The sequence below is a fragment of the Brachyhypopomus gauderio genome, chromosome 17 (assembly GCF_052324685.1).
Source record: "Brachyhypopomus gauderio isolate BG-103 chromosome 17, BGAUD_0.2, whole genome shotgun sequence".
NCBI classification, from domain to species: domain Eukaryota; kingdom Metazoa; phylum Chordata; class Actinopteri; order Gymnotiformes; family Hypopomidae; genus Brachyhypopomus; species Brachyhypopomus gauderio.
The window spans coordinates 18,635,419-18,641,497 of record NC_135227.1 but is presented as its reverse complement, the minus strand read 5'-3'; the positions used below and the strand labels follow the sequence as shown (position 1 = coordinate 18,641,497).

The window sequence follows — 6,079 nt, the reverse complement described above, 5'->3', positions numbered from 1 at the left end:
ACAGATTTGATTTTTTAATTCATTTTTTCTGGATGGTTTGTACATTTTTTAAAGAAATAAATTGGGGTTTTTATTATTTACATCATGTTTAAATAAATTTTAATTTTGTGCATTGGATGGTAGCCCTCTTCACTCCATAATCTCAGTGCTCTCTGGAATTCCTCACAACTGTCGAAGGAGTATCCTTCACAAATGTTCTTTAGCTTTTCTTCCTTCTTGGGAGAAAACACAAATATTAGCTTATATAAAATAGTCATTACATTATAAGTCTGGCATATTGACTCTGTCATGCAAAAACCTTAATTCAAAAGGACTGTACATCTTTTGTTATACACATTCATGTCCTTTGTGTGTACTGAAACAACACAAAAATAGAGAACAAAAAGACAAAATTATATAATTTTACACAAAACTCAAAAAATAGACTGGACAAATTTGTTTTTGTAAGATAGCAATGTCACGTAGGGCTACACCCCCCTCTCTGTCACTTGTTCCTGTCCTTGTGTCTGTGTTGTTCCCTGCATGTCTGTCTCCATGGTTTCCCCTCGTCTGACACGCCCGTGTCATCAGTGTCTTCACCTGTGTGTCTAGTTTAGTTCTGTGTGTGTCTAGTTTAGTTCTGTGTATTTATAGTCCCAGTGTTTCACTTATCGGTTATTGGTTGTTTTGTTCTATTTGGTTAGTTTGTGCTCTTGTTATTCATGCTCTTTGGTCGTGTTGTGCTCTTGTTATTCATGCTCTTTGGTCGTGTTGTGCTCTTGTTATTCATGCTCTTTGTTCAGTGTTCTACGCTTTCTGGTCTGAGTTCTACTCATTTCGTTGCTCAGTCGTCTGTGTTTTCTGTAGCCTGATTTTCTAGTTTGTATGCGTTTACCCCGTGTTTGGTTTAAAGTGTTCGTTCGGTGTCTTAGTTTAATTCTTAGTATCGTCATGCCTGTTTATTTGTCAAACCTGGATGGCTCGCCCGTTATGACCCCTGTCTGTTTGAACGACTTTGATCATGATCATTCCTCTTAATAAATCTCGCTCTCCTCAGCGTTTGTGTCCGCCTCCAAGCTCTGTAGCGCCAGTTAGTGTTGCCACCTGTCCCGGTTTTCACGTCGCTGTCCCGGTTTGTCCCGGTTTTCCTTCTTTTTAATATTCGGTCGCGGCAAAAAATAAAAATTATTTAATGTCCCGGTTTTCACTAGGTTAGTTCAAACGACTATTTAGACTGTTTCTGCACACTTGAAATCTGTCTTTTTTTCTCGCTGTGTCCATTTTACACCCCCCACCCGGTAACACTTTACGTTCGCCACTATTATGCTCCTATTAGCTCAAAAATATATCAGTGTTCGTTGGATAATAATTCTCACACTATTTCTTAAATATATATCTTAAAATGTAAAGTTAAATTGAGTGATGGACCTTTATACATAACTATTAACCAAATTCTGCTTACCGTTTCCTACTGTCTCCGTTTCGGTTCCTTTGAATTTGCGCCTTTTCGCTCCCGCGCATTCATTGGTAGACATGCGCAGATGGGTTCGCTTTTTTTTTTAAATTAAGGGGTGAAAATAGCCTCGCTGTGTGGCAAATGCTACTTGTACCCGGGTGCAAATAGACACTCCGAATAATTATACAGAACGACAGCAGAGCAGTGCAGCACCAAACAAACACAGAACAACACACTGGTGTGTGCACTGACTAATGGCATGAAGAAAGAAAGTTTTTAGTAGTTTGGTAGTTTAATCCTGATAGACTTCCTTACAACTGCCTGTAAGGACGTTTATTTTCCACTGAAAGGTGTCTATAGGCTAGTGTTTGATGTTTCTGTTTATTTATGTACCAGAAATGAAATATCCTGTCATGAAATATTTAGTCACATGTCTCTGTTCTTTTGGAAATTAAAATTTTGCAAGTAAGGGCCCACCTAGCTGTTGTGGTTATACCGAATCACACACTTTAAAGATTATTTTCGCACTTATATTGGTCTCGATTACTAAATGATCTTGAATTATGTCGTATTTAAAGCTGTGTGTAGTACTGCAGCTGTCGACTGGGTTCTGGGTCACATAGTGTTTTAAGTAGAGGATGTATTCTGTATAACGCTGCTAAACGGCGCCAGTGTAAATGACGCATGACGCGTGACGTGTGAGCCGGGCTCCTCACGTGTGATTCTCGTTAGTCGAGTCACAGCGTGCAAGTCCTCTCACGTCCTGACACACAGCAGCATACTCCAGAAACCGGTGGGAAAAGGTCCCTGAAATATAAAGTGTTTCTAAAGTTGTTGAGGATCAGTCATGAACACAGCTGGGTGTGTACGTGCTGTAATGACAGATAATTAAATGTGGGTTTGTATTTGTGCCTGTGTTTATGTTTGCTTTTAAAGATGTAACTAATTATTACATGTGTTATATTTTTCCATATAGTGTATTTTGATGAACCGTCGACAACGGTCTTCTTATTATTGCCTGTTTTAGTAGATTTCTTGAGTTGGATTAAAGTAGAATTTCTTATTGAGGTAAAGTACAATCGTACTTACTTTTTAAATGACTTCATCGATATTTAAAGTCCTGGGGAAGATTCAATGCAGGCTATTGCTGTTATACCTGTTATACAAGTTCCGTTAAGGAGGATTCTGTACTGAGAAAACTAACTGTACCTGTAACTGTATGACACGAGTGGGCCAAATGTGACATATGTCTCCTGGTTAAATTAAATAAACGTCAATTTTCGTCCGTGAGCTGAGATTCTTCACCTACTAATAGAAGTGAAGTTATATTAATGCGTTTCGTTCGCGACCATTTTACAGATCTATTTTGGTCTAAGCCACTGAAATATATGCAAACATGTTATCTACTAATGCTGCTCAATCTATAATGCATTTTTGGCTTATGTTCAGTTATTGATATAAATAGATCCCAAACGTCTGATTGAAAAGGCTGTAACTGAAACGGATCGATATTTTAACGCCGCACTCATAATGCCATGTCATTACATGGCCACATGGTGGCGCTTGTGTATTACCTGTGGAGATTCGCTCCATTATTTTTATTGTGGCTGAAAAAAAAATCAAGAGCTTGTTCATTCTGCATTTCCCTTTTCATCCTTTCATTTACTTTTTTCTTTCTTGTTTCTTCTACATTCATCATGTAGATTTAGATGTAGCTTTAACAGTTCGTGTGATTATTATTGCTTAGAGCACATACACTATTAAAGAGAGTCTGACCTCCAGGTGACACTCTTAGAGGTCCAGTGAGGATAGCTGTTATTTTAGAAGCATTGTGGTGAAGAACTTACCCCAGGATCAAAACTCACCCCACATCAAACCGCAGCCGAGTTAGGGCCCGTCTGCGTGAGTACGGTGGGGGGGGGGGGGGGGGGTGGAGAATGTGCAGGCGTGTGGAAGCCCTTCTCTTCCCAAACACATGGACAATGTGCAGGCGTTTATTTTAGTTTTTCATTCTTTACTATGTTGTTTTTAGTTCTTTAGTTTTTAGATTTTCGTTTTTAGTTATTTAGTTTTTGTTCTGTTATTTTTTTTATTGTACATTTTGGCTCTCTGATCTCGATCTTTTTGTCTTGTTTGTTTATTCTAATTTTCTTTCAGTTCAGTTTTTCATGTCCTGTCGCAAACGTGGGTTCGTAGATGATGATGAATGTTATTGTTGATGTTATTATTATTATTGTTATTAGTAATAGAAGTATCTTACTGCGTCTCAACGTTGTAATGTTGAAGGTTTTAAAGAGGTTGAATAAAGATTTTGTCCCACTACATTTGCTCTCTTTGTCATGTGGTAATGCAGTTTTTCTCAGTGCAGATAAAGGACTGTGAGTGTCTTCTTGTCTCACTGAAGGTCAGAATGTGGTTATTATGCGGCGACTGAAACCAGGTGGGCTGAAGTCTTCTGGCCTTCATATGGTGCTGATGTGTTTCTCTTCAGTGCTGGATTAAAGTGCCGGAGACCCTGCCAACCATCGACGTACCACTCACATGTTCACACGCCCTCACACACGCTCATACACACACTCACACAGGTTCACAAGACCTTACACACACTCACACACGCTCATACACACACTCGCACATGTTCACACACCCTCAAACATGCTCATACACACACTCACACATGTTCACACGCCCTCGCACACTCTCATACACACACTCACACATGTTCACAAGACCTTACACACACTCACACATGTTCACACGCCCTCAAACACGCTCATACACACACTCACATGTTCACATACCCTCGCACATGCTCATACACACACTCACACATGTTCACAAGACCTTACACACACTCACACATGTTCACACGCCCTCACACACACTCACACATGTTCACATGTTCACACGCCCTCACACATGCTCATACACGCACTCACACATGTTCACACGTCCTCACACACACTCACACATGTTCACACGCCCTCACACACACTCACACATGTTCACAAGACCTCACAGACTCTCATACACACACTCACACATGTTCACAAGATCTCACACACACTCACACATGTTCACACGCCCTCACACACGCTCATACACACACTCACACATGTTCACATGCCCTCACACACTCACACATGTTCACGAGACCTCACACACTCACACATGTTCACACGCCTTCACACACTCTCATACACACACTCACACATGTTCACAAGACCTCACACGTTCACACAACCTCACACACACTCACACATGCTCACATACACATGTTCACAAATATATATATACATACAGACACACACACACACACACATGCTCGCACACACACATACACACACACACACACACACACACACACACACACATGCTCACACACATTCCCCCTCAGTCACACACAGGCATTAGGGGCAGAGGGGTATCATGTAAACCAGCTTAGAGTCTGGGAGGGAAGCTTTTAGTCCCATATTGTGTTTGCAGAAGGTACTGAACAAACTGTGCTGTGAAGCTGTGTGTGTGTGTGTGTGTGTGTGTGTGTTAGTGTGTGTATGAAGATAGAGAGGAAATGGGTATCATTCAAATGAAATTCACTTCCCTCTGATGATGGCGACATTTCCTCTCAACATCTTTGAACAATCTGATGGATCAATAAACATACTTGCATGGTATCGTCACTCAAAAAGCAACACAAACGTTTCATTATATACTCAATGTACCAAGATTGAGATGGTAATATGACAGTGTGGTAGAGGTTGGTGCTGTGTTTGTGAACAGTTCACTTCACATCTGCACAGGCTGTATGATTAAGTCATGGCTCTAACACCTTCAGTTGTTATCAGGGCCCACAAAGTCTATCATAGTAACATTATCAATGTTTGGCCTTCAAGTCCTAATGAATATATTTATTCTGATTGCAGACTGTGGTATCAGTGTTCCGAACTATCCTCTAAGCCCTCTAAGTGACTGAAGACGTCCTAGCTGCAGTTTGCTTAACCTTTACCCAGACTACCTCCACCAGGTTAACTCCATCAGTCTACACCCACCAGTCCACCTCCACCAGTTTAACTCCATCAGTCTACACCCACCAGTCCACCTCCACCACTTTAACTCCACCAGTCCACCTTCACCAGTCCACCTCCACCACTTTAACTCCACCAGTCCACCTTCACCAGTCCACCTCCACCACTTTAACTCCACCAGTCCACCTTCACCAGTCCACCTCCACCACTTTAACTCCACCAGTCCACCTTCACCAGTCCACCTCCACCACTTTAACTCCACCAGTCTACCTCCACCAGTTTAACTCCACCAGTCCATCTTCACCAGTCCACCTCCACCACTTTAACTCCACCACTTTAACTCCACCAGTCCACCTCCACCAGTTTAACACTGGCCGTTGACCATGCGTGTAGGATCAGTGTGTGTCCCCTCTTGGTGTCTGAGTCAGCAGGACCATCTCACCCACATCTCCAGACGTCAGTGTGTCTGCTTGAAACCAACGTCCTTTGTCCTCCAGGTGTCTGGAGCATTCAGCTCACATACTGATGCTCTTCACACCTGTTCTTTAGCTTCTCAAATGGGCTGTTGGGATTGTTTATACTCCAGTAATCTGCAGCATAAACAACGATGGTCAAATGA

General features: G+C 41.6%; 1 long non-coding RNA gene across 1 annotated transcript; it reads right to left on the bottom strand.

Annotated features, from left to right (window-relative positions):
* LOC143481203 (uncharacterized) lies at positions 1-1,525 on the bottom strand. Its single transcript, XR_013121976.1, has 2 exons — positions 1,442-1,525; positions 1-212 (listed from the first exon to the last, which is right to left on the bottom strand). It is a non-coding gene; the product is annotated as an uncharacterized LOC143481203 (long non-coding RNA).
* Between the last annotated feature and the right edge of the window lie 4,554 nt (positions 1,526-6,079).